Raw genomic sequence first — 20,937 nt, 5'->3', positions numbered from 1 at the left:
TAAGGTAAAACTTTGAGTTAATATATTTATTTACCCTTATTTAGTTTCCTATATCATCTCTTTTGAACATCTTTGAAGTGTTCTATGATTTATTATTTATGCTGGTGAAGAGAAGTGAGTGTGTAATTGTTAGTTTTGCAAGCCTAATGTTGTTGAGTCAATTTTTTCTGCATTGAACATCTATGGCTGATTTATTCTTGTTACTTTGTGTAGCATTAAGTGATAGAATAAACGGGTGGAATTTTACTAGAACAAGTGCACAGAGGGTCTGTCTTGGTATATATGTCTTTACTAGTTTTCCTTTTGGATAACTAATGTTATGGAAGTATTAATATCATCTTAAGTTAATTTATTGAAAAAGGTAATGGAGAAAATGTAATGGCACGCATGGTATTCTTTCATCTGTAGTAAATATGGCTATCATTAAGATTCCATTAAAACTTTAGATAGCCAAAATATACGTTTTGGCCTCGATTTTCATGAGTCCTGCAGTTCTAACTGCCTGCTTTTGGACTATGCAGTGTTATATTGTAGTCATGTTGGTCCCAGGTTATTAGAGAGGCAAGATAGATGAGGTAGTATCTCTTATTGGATCGACCACTGTTGGTGAAAGAGACAAACTTTTGAGCCCCACAGAACTCTTCTTCAGATCAGGTCAGAAGAAGAGCTCTGTGTAAACTTGAAAGCTCTTTCACCAACAGAAACTGATCTAATAAAAGATATTACCTCACCCATCTTGTCACTCTTGGAATGTCATTTCTGACAGCATTGTTTTTTATAAAGACAATTGCCAAGATTCTCAGGAGTGACTAGTGATTTAGAGTTTCTCAGCTTTTGTGTGCCCAACCTGATATACCTCAAAGGGGCCTGATTTTCAGGGGGTGGACACATTTCTGAAAAACTCTTTTCTGTGTCTCAAGTTGAATGAGTCATTTTGAAAATCTTTATCCTTTATAAAAGCCAGTGCTTCCAGGAATGACAGCTGAAGGGTGGTGAATTAGCACTGTGTGACTTGAAGAAAATCAATACCAGAGGAGTAGAGGATAGGTTCAAAAATTTCTGGGAGCGACATTGCGTTATTCCAGCAACCCGAACAAATTTAATACAGAATGGTCTCTCTTCCTCTAGTGCTGGCTTCAAGGGAGTTATTCTAACAAACTTCTCTCTTTAACTAGTGAGACTATAAATAACAATGATACAAAGGGAAGTGAAACTAGCTACCGTAGGTAGGCATTGAATTTGGAAAAGATGTCTGGACACATCCATGATGTTATATTGGTACATAATTATGTGGTAAGTGTTGTGTTTAGTTTCCTATTACAAAGTGACACTCACATCTGAATAATAATAATTACTATACTCTTTGATAATTTGGTTGGAGCTGATTCCTCTGTTTCATTTAAATCAAATCACTAAACATCTAGAGAGTAACAGACACATAACAATAAATAGCATAAATAATAAATCCCTGCTTGACAAACTTTATTGCTGTTTTGGATAGAATTATAAAATTAGTGGCTGATAGAAATTCAAGACATATCATGTATTTGTATTCTAGTTAAACACCTGATACTGTATCTCAGGCAATCTTGTTTGAAAAACTAATTCACATTGGCTTGAATAGGAGCACTGCCATGTGGGCTGAAAACTATCTACAGCACCATAATCAAAGGACAATGGTAAATGGCAATACACTGAAGTGAGGTTAGGTGTCTAGTGGGGCGCTGCGAGTTATTTGACATTTTCGTTAGTGATATGGGAAGCAGGAATAAACAACATGGTAATAAAATATGTAGATAGTATTTGGCAGCAGTCAGACAGGAAAGCAACACAAAGGGAACCAGAGAAATTAGAAACAGAAGAGAATAACAAAATTAGATTCAGCTTGGAAAATGCAACTCAATATATCTGGAGAAAAATGCTCTGAAGCATATGTACTCAACGGGAGGGACAAACTGGAAATCATTAATTCTAAAACAGACAAGTAAGTGAGACATGTTAGCAATGTCATATGGCAACCAAAAGGGTCAATACATTTTTGGGATGGATACAAAGATACAAAGCAGATAGTTAATAGTTCCTCTCTATACAGTTTTGATGCAACCGCTCTGAAAATACTGCATACATTTTTGGCACCCCTTTATTACTAGAGGGATCGGAAGGAATTCAGACAACAGATGTTGGAGGAATTAATTCATAAGCAAAGGTTAAATGAGTGAAACATAGGCAGTTTGTTTAAAAGGCGACAAAACAGGTGATGCAATAACAGCCTAGAAATATTGAAAAACATAAATATCAAGGGTGATTTAGAGAGCTATCTAGTGTGGTACATGGCGTAGGGGGAACTCTTTTTTTCTTTGTTCTCTCCTATTTTCTGGTACCTGAGGCTATGGCCCTGGGCCAAAACAAACCTGCAGAGTTAGGGCCCTAACTTTAGAGACCAAAGTTTGAAGATATTCACAATATTTAATAGCCCCCAAACTCATGTTTTGATAAGCGGCCTAGCGATTTGAAAGGAGTTTGCAGTGAATAGTAGCCATTGTTCTTAGTTTCTTCATTTATTTGCCTTGAACTTAGAAACTCAGGATGCATGGCTAACTTTGAGCCTGGGGCTCTTTCACAAAGCAGGTAAGTGCCCTGAAATGTTCAACTGGCTGTGTTTATCCTAGTTTTCAGGGGGCTGTATTCTTTTTCTTAGTAGCTTTAAAAAAAGTGAGGTAGGTAAAAAACCAAAAGCCTGAGCTAATGGGAAACTATTTACCTGTTCCAGGAAAAGTTTTGAGATTTTGAAAAAAATCCCTTTCCTGATTTGGTACAAAAAGTTGAAATCTCAAAAATGTTCACAGCCCAACAATCCAAGCAAATATTCGGTTCAGGTCAATCAAAATATGTTGACCTTTAACATTTTTTTTTACTTGTTTTGGCTTAAATTTTGAACTGAAAAATAATTTCAAACTGAAAAAATGGACTTCTAAAAAAAGGAAAATATAGATTTTTTTTGCAATTTCAATGCTTCTCCCCATTATATAGTCTCTTCATTATATACTTAATTTGCATTAGAATGAAAAATAAGTTCCATGGGGAACACATGACTTTCTTTGTGTCTTTGTATTTTTGTTATTCAAATTTTTCTCAATCTACAGCAGGGGTCTGCAGCCTTTCAGAAGTGGTGTGCCGAGTCTTCATTTATTCACTCTAATTTAAGGTTTCGCGTGCCAATAATACATTTAAACATTTTTAGAAGGTCTCTTTCCATAAAGTCTATAATATATAACTAAACTATTGTTGTATGTAAAGTAAATAAGGTTTTTAAAATGTTTAAGAGGCTTCATTTAAAATTAAATTAAAATGCTGAGCCCCCCAGACCAGTGGCCAGGACCTGGGCAGTGTGAGTGCCACTGAAAATCAGCTCATGTGCCGCCTTTGGCACGTGTGCCATAGGTTGCCTACCCCTGATCTACAGTAATGTTTTTCCTTTAATTGTTTTTTTTAAAGCAAATATATTGCTTGGGAAAGGCGCTGAACTGACAGCTGAGGAGACTGAAATCCTGTGTTAATCCACAGAACAGGGATGGCACAGACAAGAGTAGTGGAGTTTTCCCAGTAGCCTCACAAATGTGCATCAACCCTGGGGGAACAGCTTCTAGAGAATAATGGGTAGTTCAGTCTCCATGTCCATTCTCTCTCCTTTGCTTGTACGAGGCTGAAGAACATTGCTCTGCTGTCAGTTGCATACCAAAAATACAACTTTTATAAATTAAAATATAATACAACCTGACTGCAAAAACAAGAACAGAAGGACATCTCACTTGATCTTTCTACTGTGAGAGACCCAGTTCTTAGAAGTGGAATTATACTGGGTCAGAGTAGGAATTTATAAAGATGCTTTAATAATAAACTATGAGGAGTTGCAATTTTTCTCAGTTAATATCTAAACTCACAAGTCACCAAAATAATGGAAAATGTGGAGGGTAGAGCTTTGGTAGTACTTATTAGTTTGATTGGATTAGACTTTGCTGTTGGTCCAGTTTATACTCCTAATGTTAACAAAGGTGAATTTTATTATATTTCACAAAATGTTACTGTACTGATCCCCACTTTACAGTATATATATTAGCAGGAGGGGTGGAAGGTGTGAAATGAAATATTAGATTCAATTTTAGATAGAACTGGACCACCATACAACAATTCTGGGATTAATGAATGTGTGACACAGGATTAACAGAAGTCGGAAGAACTTTTCACCTAAAAATAGATAGATACACAATCTTTCCCAGAGTGACAAGATGTTTTTCCAAGCAATTTTTACCTGACCTCAACCAATGTAATTGCTGGGGTATTCTGGCTCCTGATTTTCAGCCCACTTCCCTGCATTGTTAGTTCTGTATGCAGTGGCCAAAAATATAAATGACAAATCCCTTTACAATAAAAAATAAAGGTTCATATTTTTAAAATTTAAGGCCAAATCCTCAGCTGGTGTTAATCAGCACAGTAGAGAATCTGGCCCCGAATTCTAATATTGTATGGTGAAATTTAGAGCAGGAAATGTCAAAATATCAGAGAAAAATGTTGAAAAAGGGAGAAAGGAGGTCTGTGTGCAAAGAAGTACCCAGAAGGCATTCCCAACTGCATACACATTTGCCACAGTTGTGTGCACAAACTGGGTAACTGCAGGCCCAACTCATTGTCAGTATTATTTATTTGTACTACCATTGCGCCTCTGAGCCATAGTCGTACAGCTGCGACAGAGCAATGGTGATGCAGTGTTTGATATTTCATGACTAAAGCACCTGCAAAATTCAGAATCGAGTCTAAATTAGGCTCACAATTTTTAATGTATTTCAAATTAAGCAGTTAATCTGTGTGTGAGGTTTACAACTCTTTCATCCTAAAAGGATAAAAAGGGAAGAAATGCAAACAGACAATAGAAAAATGATAGCTAGTTATTGGGTCACATGTGGTAGAATGCTGAGGTTTTATTTTCTTCTGGAACCACTACCTCTTATAAACCTCATCCATCATATGTAATGAGAGCTGTCAGGAATATTTAGCTGAGAAATAGCTACTTGATATGCTAATGGTGGCCCCTTAGTGAATTCATTTGGTTCTGCTGCATGACATAAATGGTTTTCATAATCTAATGAATGATGTGTGTAATAGAAGTAAGGCCACAGGGAATGACATTGTGAAGCTAGTGAAAGTACTATGCATATACGTATATATATTTTATAAACACATACACACAATTGCTTTTGCAAGGTGGACAGAATAAACACAAAGTAGATATACACAAAAATATATTTTGTAACACTTTTTATATTAATAAATATTCTAAATTCTTTATTCCAAAATCAATGCATGCATCAAAGTACCTAGATAGATAGCCAGACTTTCGCTCACTTTCAAGGCCTCTCCTCATACTACCTATCATCTCTCATACACTACCAAGATGTCATCTCCTGCCTCCTTTCTGTCAGTGATGGCAGCCTTCTTTTCCCACTTGTTACATTTGGGGATTTGTCTTGCTTTGAGCAGGGGATTGGACTAGATGATCTCCTGAGGTCCCTTCCAACCCTGATATTCTATCATAAACATAAAGACTGGCCATACTGGGTCAGACCAATGGTCTTTCTAGCCCAGTTTCCTGTCTTCAGACAGTGACCAGTGCCAGATGCTTTAGAGGGAATGAACAGAACAGGGCAATTATTGAGTGATCCATCCCCTGTCATCCAGTCCAGGCTTCTGGCAGTCAGCTTCAGGAACACCCAGAACATGGAGTTGTGTCCCTGAGCATCTTGGCTAATAGCCATTGATGGACCTATCCTCCATCGAATAGGAGACACCTCCTCCCCAACCCCACTTCCATGCTAGTGTAGCTGCAGCCTCAAGTACAACACACTTTGTGGTATAATGGAACCAGACACTCTTGTCGCCCCTCTGTGCCCAATTGTGTTGGTTCTCCATAGCCTCTCGCCTCCTTTGTGCAGTTCAGCTCCACTGGTCCATTCCCTTTCAGGCTACATGTGCTAAGACTGGTGCAGTTTGCTTGCCTTAGATAATAGCAGAATCGTAAACAAGGAGCAGTATAGATTTATTAAGGCTAAATATTGCCAGATAAACTCAACCGATGGTTTTATGGTAGAATTAAAAAATTATATGCTGATGGCAACACCACAGATATACTATATTTGGATTTTAATGAACGCTTGATGCACCAGACATTTTGCTCCCAGAACAAACTGGCTTGTAAATGTGCACCATGATAGGGACTGAAACCTGGCAGAAGGTCTGAAGGAACGATTAAGCTAAAATGATAATGTATCAGATTGCAGGAGGATAATTTATAGGCTACTATAAGGACTTGTGTTACACCACATCTTATGTAATATATTCATTAATGATCTAGAAAAGCAGATAAACATCAAAGTAATTAAATTTGCAGATGATATTAATCTGAGAGGAGCTATAAATATCACTGGCGACAAAAACATAGTAGAAGGGACCTAAATAAGTTATAAGTATGGATGGAAAATAACAGGAGATTAAATCTTGGAAAATTAAAGATAAGTGTATCTAGAGGAAATTAATCCAAACAGCTTCAATGGGAGAGAGACCCCTAGGAAGCCATAATACTGCAAAGAGATCAAAGGTGATAACAAATCGGAAATTAGACATGTATTTGCAATATTGCAGCAAAAACATGTGATCTGGGGATGCATACAGAGCCATCAAGTTACAGAACAGGAAAACAAGACTTTCTCCTGTGGCTTTGGGGTGATTGCACCTGGAATACTGTATATAGGTGAAGGCATCTTATTACTAAAAAGATCTTAACATGTTTGTTGTATCAAACAGGCAAGGTACTAACAAACTTCAACAGGACTTTATTTTTAAAGTGGAAATCTCTTTAGAAAGCTGCTGCTGCTGCACTCTCTGTAACTCTCACTGCCTCCTCAACTCCTCCCCCCTCCTTCCTGTTTCCTGTCCTTTCAGACTCCCAACAGCCATTGCTCCCAGTTCTAATAATCACAAGCAACATCTAAACACCACAATGTTAGAGGGAGTTCAAAGAAGGCCCACAACAATTATCACTGGGCTGGATGGATTGATTTATGCAGAAAGATTAAGAAAATGAAATAGCCATGGTTTGGCTAAGAGTCAAGAGAGGACATAACAGTCTACAAATATTTTATGGGTGTGACTAGTAAATAGAAGGGGCTATAAGAAAAGAAACAGGATGAAATTAGGAAACGGAAAATTTAGACAGGAAAATAACTTCTGGATACTGAGATGTATCAGCTATGGGCCATCCTCCCAGGGAAGTGGTGGAAACCCCATCACTTGGGATGCTTAAAACTGCATTTGATAAAGCACTATACAATATTCTGTAAGGAACATTCCTGCTGGGATGGAGAAATCCAAAAGACCTAATTAGCCTCTCTCTCTCAATCTCATTCCTCACATTCCATGACTCTGTAGATGTTTTGTTAGTTTGTTTCCTGCCACTTCTCCATTTTCTGGACAGATTTTCTGGAAGCCTGATATGGAGTCACATTAGCCAGCTTTTATTCATTTCAGCATTATTTTTTCCATTGGCATTGTAGCATTGCTCTTTAAACACAATGGCGCCTGCTTTTCAAGGCACACAGCTTCCACTGACTCTAAAAGAGATTTGTTTTGTGGGTGCTGAACACCTCAAAAAATTAGGTCTGGTGATTTTCAGGATCTACCAACCTTCTGCGGCACTCTTGGTTTTAATATTTCCTCTCATTTCACCATGCTCGCTAAGTGTCTTAACTTCCCCAATTTATGGTGTTTTATAAATAGTCTTTAATATTTGAGTTACTTAGATACCTGTCATATATTACAGGTTAAGACTATATTTTACATGTAAGTTAAATAATGACAATAGTATGCTCCTGTTTAAAAAAGTGTAATATCAGTGCAGTCTAATTTATTTAAAACATGTAACTACCCCCTCAAAGGATTATTAATGATTTTATTACATTCCTGTTTCTTCTCCCACCTGGCAGATGGAGCAACGCAGATGGTTCGGCACCACCACCACATCATCAATATTTTTGTTAAATTCGAGTGAATGTTATAATTTATACATCACATTTTGTCTTTATTGGATTTATACTCTCTGGCTTATTATTTAATAACCTAAGTAGTTCAAAGGAGCTGCAATACTCAATGCTTCTTCTTTTTGTCTTTTTGCTATACCTTGGATCACAGTAAATTTGTTCATGCAGGGCCTGACTGAAAAGTGCAGAGTACCTGCAGTTCCCAAGTCCAGCAACTCTTGAGATCAAGGGTCCGATCCTACATCACTTTCATGAATAGGAATTTGTTATTGACATCTATGGGAGCAGGACTGGGATCCAAGTCTTTGTTTTAGTTTTCTATAGGCTTTTATGTTTTACATTATTTTAAAAGCTATTTAGGAATGTGTAGTATGTAATATTGAAAGCAGACTCAATATCTCAGTGTATCTGCTCTGCAGATCCAACACCTGTAGGTCTGTCTAGGGGAACCGAATCAGAATGGGGATGGGGGGAGGAGATGGATGTTGTAACACTTCAGACATCAAGCACAAGGAAAAATTTTCAGCAGCAAGATGGGATAGTTTGAAACAATAACACATCAGTGATCAGCTAGTAAACAATTTGGTTCTCCAGGTGAGAGGTTCCTTTTTCTTTATGAAAATACTTACATAACATTGGAGCTTTGTTAGTACACAGTGGTATTGCACATTACAAAAATTGTAACCAATTCAAAATAGCCACTCTCTTAACGTTAAACCACTCTTTTATCATTTCTTTTGGAACTGAACAATCGCATTAACAGTGTGGGGGCTTCTCATGTGCTTAAAGATAAGCACGTGCTCAGGTAATTTGCTGGATCAGGGCCTTAATCCTCAATGCTTATGATGATTAGTTATTTTGTTTGACTAATATTCAACTATACGGTATATGGGTCAAATTTTATACTGGCATAACGCCATTAACTTCGTTAGTTATGCCAGCAGAGAATTGGGTCCTATATCTCACTGCTAGTGGGATACAGAAGCAGGTGGAATTACTAAACTACTGGAAGATAAGCACATGCTCAAGTGCTTTGCTGGATTGGGACAATTCTGACAAGTGCTGAATGTAACACTGGAAGTTATTTGTTTTCTCTGTTTAAACTGGACACATGCAAGCTCTTCCTCCTGATAGCTTTCAGCATTTCTTTGCTGCTGTCTGCTGGCTTTTTAATTGATAGATGTAATCTAAGCTACATGGCTACCCATATCTATTTTCTATCCTAGGATGATGTTAGCTGGTCAAAGCCCTTTTTCTTGGAACATGCATAAAGCAAACTCATTTATAAGGACATTTAGGATAATCCAAATGAGGTACAAGTAGTTCATGGTCTAACATTTGTTAGCTGTTAAATGAGAAAAATATGGCACAAGGCATTTCTATAATAAAGTAAGTCAAATTTAAAGTAAACACATACAAATTCATCACCGAAGGGTTACACAGAGACAGTGCATAGGCAAACAGCTATTACCACATAGACATTACATTTGCCTACACAAAACATCACAGTCAGAGACATACTTGATGGGAGTACCTTGGACACTTCTGGCTTTCTTGAGAGGAAGGGTATAAAAAGGGGTCTCTCATACCTTTGTTGGTCTCCATTTTCTCTTTAGTAATTCCTGAAGAGTAGAAGGAATGGAGTGGCAAGGAAATGAGAGGTGAAATATGCTGGTGTCAGCTCACTGACAAACCAGCATAAAACTGGAGGAATACAGTGGTGAACCAGGCCCATATTTTCATACCCACTTTGTCCCTTTCTTTCTGGAGTCACATCTGTAGGAAGACTTGAAATTGAGACACAATTTGCCATATACTATGAATGAAAGAACATCCTCACAGAAATACCCCCCAAACCTCAAATGCCTACTGTAAAATGAGGCGACTTGATATTCCTTGATCCTTTAAATGCTGCTGCTCTGAGCTTTCTCTCCTGGGCCTCTTCCTATCTACCACCTCCATCCCTCCCCTTATAATTTCCCCCCTGCTTACTTATCTTGCCTCCTTGTCACTCTGAAGGTCCCTGGGTAGGCTGCCCCCATGCCCTTTCTCAGAATCTCAGATGTCAGGCCCTGTTCTGGGCTGGAATTCTGCAATTTGCTCAGTCTCCGACCATGACCTGGGCTACAGCCTTCCCTTGGGATTAACCATGACTAATTCACTGAGTCCGGCTGGGACTGGACCCTGCAAAGTTGTCTTTCAGGAGCCTATGGACAGTAGTAGTATGCAGTGTCCCAGAAGCCATTTCTCCAAAACAAAATAGGATTTATTTTGCCCAGAAGGTTACACAGCACTTAGAGGAGTGGTTTTAAAAATAACAAAGAAACCTATTTTCATAGTGGCCTGAACAAGTATCTCCCTCTCGATGCTTGTAAACAGGAAATCTATTTTTGGTAAGTAAGTTTATTCAGTTTCCCCATGCATTCACCAGTCCATTGGCTGATTGGTGCTCCACAGTATGCATATTGTCTTAACTGCTAATATATCCCAGTGCTACCCAGGCGAATATTATCCCCCAAGCAATAGGTTATAATAGAGCTACAATCTCCACATGAGAGCAGGATGAGCTTTCTTATTCCTTGGCCATTCCAAATACATACAACATAAATATTGAGGGGATGGTTAATTCCCTTGAGATAGTGACAAAGAGATCTTCCCACCCATAATCAGGTGCTGACAGGATATATGAGCTCACATTCTCATGTGTTTTTATCATTATCCTTACACAATCAGGCACTCTGCCCATGAGTTACCCTATGTATAAGCATCACCCTGTTACGAGCAGCTCATCCATTTTTTATTTGGATAGGAAATTCATGACAGGTATCTGGGATCTCTTCTGAAGAATGAATTCAGTGTACACTAGGATAGCATTTTTGCAATGAGTAGTAGGGATGCTACCGAGAGGAGTCAGCCTTCTGGATCCTGGTGCTTTCTCGATCCCTTAATGACACTATAACAGACCCAGGCATTCGTTTAATTTCTGACAACTCCACATGCAGCAGCAGACTGCAAAGGAAGGCTTAGATTTAATTTCTGATTTTCCCATGGTTTTAGGCATGATTGACAGCATCTGCTGATTGATTTTAATGTGGCAGAGAATGAGGAACTGTGTGTTGTGAGGAAGATTTTCCATGAGCTGAGTCCTACAAAAAAGTGGAAACTCGGTCAAACTACAAAGGATGAATATAAACAAATAACACAAGTATGTAAGGACAAAATTAGAAAAGCCAAGGCACAAAATGAGATCAAACTAGCTAGTCTCCATCATTGGGGATTTTTAACAGCAGGTTGGACAAACACCTGTCAGGGATGGTCTAGATAATACTTAGTCCTGCCTTTAGTGCAGGGGACTGGACTAGATGACCTCTTGAGGTCCCTTCCAGATCTATGGTTCTATAATTCTATGTAGATATCATGTGTTGTAAGAAATTGTGCTCTCAGGGTGCACAATATGCAGTTCCTCTCATGATCTCTAAAGGGAGTTGCATGCAGGACCAAGACCATGAGGAGCTGTTCCTGAGAGATGCTGAACAGCTGAAAGTCCCATTAAATCATCATTTGGAATTGTTGGGGCTCTGTCTTTCTCAGGATCAGGCCCAGTGTTCTTGGCAATTTTGTGCACATTTATAACATGCAGGAAAATGACTTGCTTCACCTTACACCTTGAATAACAATAAGTCAAAAGGAGTTGTTATTCTGTGGTCATATTGTGAAGCATGCATTACAATGCCTGCTAAGCTAAACCCTTGCTGATGCTCCATGTGGCTATCACGTTATATAATAAATATGGTGCACAGCTAACAAATCATGTAAATGTATTTAGTCACTGTGCATGTCTATTATTGTTGTACAGCACACACTTGCAGGCAAGTTTTAAGCATGATGTTTAGAGATATAGCCAAGTGATGTTTATTGATGCTAATAGTCTCCTAGTTAAATTCCTGTGTGTTATGGTAAAAATATACCCCTTGATTGAAAGAACTAGTACCATTTTTTAAATCAGAACAATTCTAAATTTTAAGTGGATTGTATTATTCTGTTAGCTTTAAAAATTGCTAATGAACAATGTCATATTGGGTTAAATCTAACCCAGCATAATCAGATTAATTTCCATTGGGCCAGATCCTTAGTTGGTGTAAATCAGAATAGCTACATTTAGGGTGACCAGATGTCTCGATAAAATTGGGACTGTCCTGATGTTTAGGCGTTTGTCCTGTGTCCCGATCGATGTTCAGTCGGGACGCAATTTGTCCGATATTTCGCACTCCTGTTTTGTTTTGTTCCACCAGCGGGACTCCGCTTCTCTCTCTCTCTCTCCCAGCGGGACTCCGCTTTTTTTTCCCTCTGTCTGCCTGCTGGGACTCCGGGACTCTGCGCTGTGCCGGCGGGACTCCGCTTTTTTTTTTTTTTGCTCCGCCAGCGGGACTCCCGCCTCCTCCATGTGTCCCGATATTTTCTTCATCCCACCTGGTCATCCTAGCTACATTTGACCTCAGTGCAGCTATGCTGATTTGCATCATTTGAGCATCGGGCCTGATTGACTACAGTAGAGTTACTCCCATTTACAGTAGGGCTGAATCTGGTCCCATATATTTCCAAAGACTATTACCCACATCATAGTTGCATCAATGCGCATTGATTTCAGCTTGTCACATTTCAGATGGCACATATCATCTCAGAATTTTGGAATTTTGATCCACTTTTGTTGTTTCAAACCTTTCCAAAATAATTATGTTTGTATGAAAATGAGCACTTCAGATCCAAAAGAGATTTAAGTGTGAACAAACACAATGAGTTTGACAAACAGTTTTTTAAATGTTGAATGTTCCACTTCTTAAGCTATCTGCTGCTAGACACTTGTGTAATGTATCAGAAGCAGGATCCTGTTATGTATTACTGTTTGGAAGGAATAATCAATTGCACAAATACCAAATGGGAATGGACTGCCTAGGAAGGAGTACTGCAAAAAAGGAACTGGCGGTTATAGTGGCTAAATATGAATCAACAATGTAATGCTTTTGCTAAAAAAGTCAACAGCATTCTGGGATGTATTAGTAGGAGTGCTGTAAGCAAGACACGAGAAATAATTCTTTCACTCTACTCAGCATTGCTATTTAGGTGCCTAAAGAAAGAGTTAGGTACTTTACTATAAACACCCCAAGTTTGAACATTTGGCCTCAGTACTTACTCTTTGGTGCAGATTTTATCATCTGGAACTGTATTTACGTTTACCTGTTTCCCCCTGACAATTGCTAGTGGTCCATTTATTTATAATAAACATGGGACCAGCCATCATGCTAAGATCCTCACGCCCTTGAAATTTGCAAATCTTGCATCTAAATTCTGTATAACAGGCCTGAACCCAAAGCATGGCTAGAAAGAACCCCAACTTAAAAAGTTTTCATCTGGATTTCAATTTAAGCTAATTTGTAGTGTGTAGTAGAAACATTCTCTATGAGGCTACAATGGCTCTGGACTTTGTCCACCCTGCTTCCACACCCCTTTCTACAACAATCAGTCTCTCAGGGCCTTCAGGGAACACAGTAAGGCTCATCTCTGCCCCCACCCCCATTCCTCCCCCCACCCCAGCATTTGAAAATGGGACTGTGGGAGAGGGGAATTTGGAAGGGGGGGAAATGTGGGAGAAAGAGAATTATATGATCTTTTTGATTTGTCCGGTTTGTTGGCCGTGGGAAATATTAGTTTGTACTGCAGCACTTTAGCTGAGGGTGGACCTTATGTTATTGTATTTAAAAATTATGTCAAGGGCCCCTACACAGTGGCTCTCTATTTTTAGCATTTGTATAAATCTAAATTAGTAGCTAATACAAATAAATACTGGTGGGTTGATTGGTGTTTTGTAAGTGTCACGGTGGAAAGTGGACCTTTAGGAGAGATTTGAATGATGAGAGGGTAGTAGCCTGTGTGCTAGCCACTCTTGGCAAAATTAGTAAGAAGATGCATCAATATCCAGTGACTTTTCTCCAGCATAAGCGGCATTCACTCTCCATCTGGAAATCAGAAATTCACAAACATGCTGGATATCGTCTCCTCCCCATATACAGAGGGTGTCATAAAAAACATTCACCTCTCATCAGCAACTGCAGAATGATGGTATTTCCTTTTCTAAGTACCGGAAGATATGTTAGTGCAGGTACTTGATGAGAAGAATGGGGTGTGGGAAGGTAGGGAGATCTTTTCGTTAGGATACTGTTTGGGGACTCAGAAGACCGGGATTAAATTTCCAGCACAGCCACCAACATCCTGTGATCTTGGGAAAGTTATTTAATCCCCCTGTGTTTCCCATGTGTAACATGGGGATAAAACTACTTTTGTCTGAGGTCTTCATGGCAGTGACTGTCTCAGGCTATACGTTTGTACAGTGCCTAGTACAATGGGACCCTGATCTTGGCGGGAGCCTCTAGGTGCACCTGTAATATAATAATACAAAATAGAACCACTATAGCATGTTCAAACATGCTCACTGTACATGTACAATGATCTTTGACATTAAGAAGAGTGGTAATAATAGTTACAATTCTTAGGGCTTGTCTACATGGAGAGTTAGTTAGTATGCTGCAAGCCAGAGTATGAATGTACAGCACACTTGCCTGCCGTGCATAGCTGGCCATGTGGACCCTGCAATCACACTCTAAAAATTCCACATTGCATTTTGATGTACTTCTGTCTGAAGTGAGAGTATGTCAAATTGCCTGGTAACTTTAGGTGCATGGGAACAACTTTTAGTGCATGGTAGCAGGGTTCACAATGTGGTGTTAAAAACTGTGTTCAGATTATAGGCTGTCACTTTAAATTTCAGCCTTTTTCCCCTGTCCCTGCTTGCAGGCTAGGGGACTCTGCAGAGAAGCATGCAATCAGGGGATAGCAGCAGTCAGTGTGCAGCCAGCCAGCTGAGAGTAAGGTGGGGCGAGGTGTTCCTCTCTGTTTTAGGGAGCAGCCTACTTTCTCTCTTTCTGGTTTTGGGTCCTTGTATGTTATAGTTCTAAATCTGAAGAACTAAAGTAGTGTTACATTGCAAGCAAGAGTATTTTATGGTTTTTATCTAATATCTTTGTGTGTATGCTGTACACATAACACACACAGCCAGTTAGTGTGTAGCAGGCTAGTGTGCGGTACATTCACACCCTGGCTTGCTGTGCACTTAGTCGCTGTGTAGACAAGCCCTTAGCTCTTATCTAGAGCTTTTTGTTTTCAAAGTATTTTTAAAAAATGTGGGCATATAGAGAGAACAAATGAAGCCTTAGGCAGACCAGAGAGCTAACTATTATAGTTAAACTCGGGGAAACAATGTATGGATATGCTAGACGACACAGGCAAAGATAAAAACCTTGCCAACAAAATGTTCAATGAAAGTAGCAAAATAGACCAAACACTCTTTCTGGTTGTGTTAATTCTAATAGTCTCTTAAAAACCAAACGAAAACAGCCATTCAGAATACAAACTGGGAAAAGGCTAAGAGCATGATCAAGTATTCAAAGCCAGTGTGTGGAACAAATAGGTAAGTACTCTAAGGGAAACATTTACCAAGCAATGAGTGGGAGGTACATACAGAAAAATCTCATCAACAAATAATGGGACTTGCACATGCACTCTTTGGAAATATAGCTAATAAGCTATAAGGGCCAGCTAACCATGTCCCCAGTTCTTTGCAATCAGTCAGCGAATTTTTAGCAATTCTTAGATCCATAATTAGTTTAGTTTAATGGTTTGCTTGATTCATGTTGAATTTCTGTTCTGAGTTTTACCATAATTAAATATTTCTCTCTAAGCAGGTCTGCAACATGAACAGAACATAGCACTTCTATATACGTCAAATATTTCATCATGCTCCACAGAACTATATACCTTCACTACACTTGCAACAACCCCCATCTCACTCAGCAGGCTAAAAAATTAAACTCCATAGGGGGATGAAAAATAAGAACAATGCTTGATAGTAATAAGAGATGAGAGCTAGTCCAGACGTGAACAAATTCTGACACTTCTAGTGTGAAGAAAATATACTATTACAAAAGAAGTGTCATAGGTAGTTTCAGAAAGCAAGCAACAAAACAAAATTAACAGCACAGGATATGAATTTGTTATTGCAATCACGGTATTATTGTATGGCTTCCTAAACTCATTTGTTGTTACCTGATGATGAGAAAAAAAACTATCTCTAGCATGTCACCTTTCATTAAAACTGTGTTTGTCTGAGATTTTGTTATTTGCAGTTGCTCATCTGTTAAATTAGAAGTTTTAATTCTTCACAGTTTGTCACCTTTTTAATTCCAGTCTGTTGACACGTACTTTTCTATAATGTAGAAAAGGTTAAAAATGAAATTTAAAAGAAAATTAGCTGATATGAAGGCTCCCAAAGAAAGCTTTGGTCTTTTGCCACTAAAACTGTTTTTTCAAGACTACATGTGAAGTGAGTTTGGAAGGCTCAGCTAATTGGAAACCAATGGACATTTCCACTATGATATCTCAAATGTTTCTAAGTAACTGACAGCTTTGTGTTCAGGGAATCACCTCTAGGGAATAGAGCATATTTTAGGAACATTCAGAACTAGATTTTACCTTTAAGGCTCAGTCTTATCCATAAGAGTCACTTAGCTTTGGTGTGCTGCACACGCTGTTGTCTAAAGATGCATGAAGGAAATATGGTTTCCTTCTGTGTTTGTACAGCACCTAGAATAAGGGGGTCTTGGGCCATGACTAGGGCTTCTGGGTGTTACAAATAATAGGTGTTAGGGAATACAAATAATAAATAATATGTGAATTACTGGACCTTGAAATCCCATATGTTTTGGGACCACTATGCTGCCTGCACTCCAGTGAGGTGTACTCTGTGGTAGCATTTGAAACTTTATAAGCTTCTGGTTAAAATGCATCTTTCAATAGAGTTACTCTTCAAAGAGTCATTCAAAACTGAAAAGGAAGCTTTGACCACGACCGTTCCCTCCACAATACGCTGAGTCCAAACAGGAGATTAGTTCCCTAGTGGCCACTTTTGAAGCTTTCGTTTTCTTAAAGAAAACCCCTTAGAGCAGAGGTGGGCAAACTGCAGCCCGCAGGCCACATCCGGCCCGCATAGGTGACCAGACAGCAAATGTGAAAAATTGGGATAGAGGTGGGGGGTAATAGGAGCCTATATAAGAAAAAGACCCCAAAATTGGGACAGTCCCTATAAAATTGGGACATCTGGTCACCCTAGGCCCACGAGACTCTCCTGCCTGGGCCCTGAGCTCCTGCCCCAGGAGGCTAGCCCCTGGCCCCTCCCCCACAGCCTCAGCTCGCTTTGCTTCCAGCATAATGCTCTGGGCGGCGGGGCTGTGAGCTCCTGGGGCAGCGCAGCTGCAGAGCCCGGCCTCACCCAGTGGTCTGTGCTGCGTGGTGGCATGGCTGGCTCCAGCGAGGCTGCCTGTCCTAGTGCTCTGTGCTGCGCGGTGGTGTGGCTGGCTCCAGCCGGGCGGCGCGGCTGCCTGTCCTGGTGCTCTGGGCAGCGCAGCTGTATCACTACTAGTGCCCAAGGCAGTGCGATAAGGGGGCAGGGAGCAAAGCAGGTTCGATAGAGGGCAGTGGAGTTTGGGGTGGTGGTCAGGGGGCGGGGATGTGGCTAGAGGGTGGGGCAGTCAGAGGGCAGGGAACAGGGGAGTTGAATGGGGGCAGAGGTTCCCAGGGGGCAGTCATGGAGAAGGGGTGGTTGGATGGGGCAGGGGTCCCGGGGGGCAGTAGGAATGAGAGGAGGGGTTGGATGGGGTGGCAGGGGGGCAGTCAGGGGTTCTGGGTGCAGTCATGGAGAAGGGGTGGTTGGATGGGGCAGGGGTCCCTTGGTGGGGAATCAGGAATGAGAGGAGGGGTTGGATGGGGTGGCAGGGGGGCAGTCAGGGGTTCTGGGTGCAGTCATGGAGAAGGGGTGGTTGGATGGGGCAGGGGTCCCGGGGGGCAGTAGGAATGAGAGGAGAGGTTGGATGAGGTGACGGGAACCAGTCAGGGGTGGGGTTTCATAGAATCATAGAATCTCAGGGTTTCTGGTGGCTGTCGGGGGATGGGGGGGTTGGATGGGGCAGGAGTCCCGGGAGGGCCGTCAGGGGGTGAGAAGCAGGAGGGATCAGATGGGGGCAGAGCCAAGCTATGCCTGGCTGTTTGGGGAGGAACCCCAGCTTCTGCTAACCAGCCCTCCATACAATTTTGGAGACCCGATGCGGCCCTCAGGCCAAAAAGTTTGCCTGCTCCTGCCTTAGAGCATAAGCAAAACTAAAATAACCTTTGACGAAGAAAAAAAGAACCAATACAACCAAAGCTTCCCATAGCCTCCAAAAGAAGCTGAATTGACTTGCTGCAGGCTGCTATTTTAGATTTCTTCTATCTGAGGAGGGAAATCAACATGACCATATCAGAAGCATAAGAGGCTTTGTTCTAAAGAGCCTTTGTTTATAGGCAATGTTCAAACAGGTTTTTAGAAGCTAAATTTAGTTTTTTAAAGCTTCAAATTGGCCCACAGAAATTCCGTCAGAAGAAAATAACCCAAAATGGTGGTGTGAATTTCAGGCCATTTTAAAATCTTGCTACTTTTCCTGCAGATTTGCCACATTTTCAAGTTATGGCTATTGTATACATCTACATTTTCCAGGTCATGGCACTTTTCTATATCCATGGAACAATATGGTGTTCTAGTTAATGTTCTCAGATGCATAAAATGTTCAATGTTTTTCAGTGTCCAAAATCTCAGATTCTTATCCAAACCTCCTGAGTCCGCAAAAGAAGACTGTATCAGAGAGGTAGCCGTGTTAGTCTGGTTCTGTAAAAGCAGCAAAGAATCCTGTGGCACCTTATAGACTAACAGATGTTTTGCAGCATGAGCTTTCGTGAGTGAATGCCCACTTCGTCGGATGCAAGAGACGAAGTGGGCATTCACCCACAAAAGCTCATGCTGCAAAACATCTGTTAGTCTATAAGGTGCCACAGGATTCTTTGCTGCTTTTAAAAGAAGACTGGAAATTCCTCAGCAATAAGCTTTCTCTTGAAGTTTCTGATCTTTCCTGCTTCCCATTGAACTGGAAATGCTGCCAGAGCAGTTTGTCGCATGAAATTTCATTGCTTAAACTTCTCGTCCTCGTTGGAAGTAGAGAGCACAGTAAAATAGGGCACAAAACTATTTTCAAACCCATAAATTAAATATTAAGAAGAGGGCCAGTTCAATTGTTCAGTTTAAGCAAACTTGTTTGCGCTTCATTGGTTACTATAAGGTTTGATACAGGAATGGTGAAATGTCTGGGGGGTCACTGATATACCATATCTATATTTATTAAGAAATTATTGATGTGTGTGTGTGTGTGTGTGTGTGTGTGTGAGAGAGAGAGAGAGAGAGAGAGGGCAGCGAAGCTTCAATCCCCCAACAATCCCTGTTCTCAATTCAACCCCAAATCAATATTTTTAAATGGCTTTATCCCTTACAGTTGAAAGGCTTCAAAATTTAATGATCTGTAACATACAGGAAGTCAGAGTAGATGATTTACTTGTCCCTTCTGGTCTTAAACACTATTCATCTATGAATCCTGCAAAGGGATCTACTGCTTATAGGCTTCAATGGGAACTCCATGTAGGATTATATTTGCAGGATAATGGCCCTTGATATAAATGGGAAAAAAGGCTTCTTCAAGTAAAAACAAAGAGAAGACACAGGTTAAATAAGGTCAAGGAAAAGGGACACTCTTAAACTAGAGAGTTCTAGCAACTGTATAGGCAGTTTAGTAGAATTAATGGTCTAACGGGTCTGATCTGCTATATGGCAAATCGTGTTTTCCCATGGCATTATAATGTGTGAGCACAGATGGGAGGGTTAACACAAAAAATATCTAACCTATCAACTTTTATCTTGTCTTTTCAGATATGAAGTGGACAAAGTGAGGTTATTGTGTTTCCAAAAGAAATGTTCATTCAACTTAGGAAAAGAAGGGAACATTGTAGAACACCTGGGATCGAAAGAAAGTTTAGCTTTATTGTTATACCTCAAGCAAAAGGAGTTGGAAATACCCATCAAACATTCAAGATATTGTTGTGTAGATTCCATTGAAGATTGATTCAGATAAGAAGGAATAATCTCTGAAAGCCAATGTAAACCTATTTCTTAGCTCCCCTTTAGATGTTCAGGGTAGGAAAAGGAGCTTCAGCCTGTAATGGGTTAGAACTGAAATACCAGACCAAATGGAATAATCAAATGAATAGTTGTTTGAAAAAAATACCAAAATTATGAATTCTTGGTGATGCTCCAAGTTTGGTCTCAGCAGAGTATAGCACAATTTCCCAATCTGCATGAAACACATATGCAGTGCGAGGGGAGAAGATAAGAATAAGGTGATGAGAATGAATATGGTTGTTTCTTAACTGAACTGAAACAGGCCAGGAGGCAATGGGAACAGAACTTGAAGGGATTGGATCACACAATAATTGTCCTGTTCTGTTCATTCTCTCTGAAGCATCTGGCACTGGGCACTGTCAGAAGACAGGATATAGGGCTAGATGGACCGCTGGTGTGACCCAGTATGGCCGTTCTTATGTTCTTTTTTATCACAATATCCTTCCACTGATTTACAGAACATGCCCATTGGCTAGAAGCACAGAAGAACCTTTTTACTGTGTTTAATTTTTTTAGAGGACAATTCCATTATGAATAAGAAGAGTGAAAGAGAGAGAAACTGACTGAGAGCTTGTCTGTATACAGAAATTACACCAGTTTAAATACAGTTGTGATGCTGTACCAATTTAAACTGCTTCAACATTGTATATTGACACTCTTACAATGATTAATCTTGTTTAACAGGGGCAGGTTAAATCCATAAAA

General features: G+C 40.0%; 1 long non-coding RNA gene across 1 annotated transcript in view; it reads left to right on the top strand.

The window, feature by feature from the left end:
• Window positions 1-20,241, top strand: part of LOC123378371 — a 36,589-nt gene extending 16,348 nt beyond the window's left edge. The window contains exon 3 of the long non-coding RNA XR_006582575.1: window positions 19,984-20,241. This is a non-coding gene — a long non-coding RNA (uncharacterized LOC123378371). The remainder of the gene's footprint in view (window positions 1-19,983) is intronic.
• The last annotated feature ends 696 nt before the right edge of the window (window positions 20,242-20,937 follow it).

Source organism: Mauremys mutica, chromosome 10 (genome assembly GCF_020497125.1).
Source record: "Mauremys mutica isolate MM-2020 ecotype Southern chromosome 10, ASM2049712v1, whole genome shotgun sequence".
Classification (NCBI taxonomy): Eukaryota; Metazoa; Chordata; order Testudines; family Geoemydidae; genus Mauremys; species Mauremys mutica.
The sequence above is the reverse complement of the archived record's forward strand: the minus strand, read 5'-3'. Positions and strand labels throughout refer to the sequence as shown.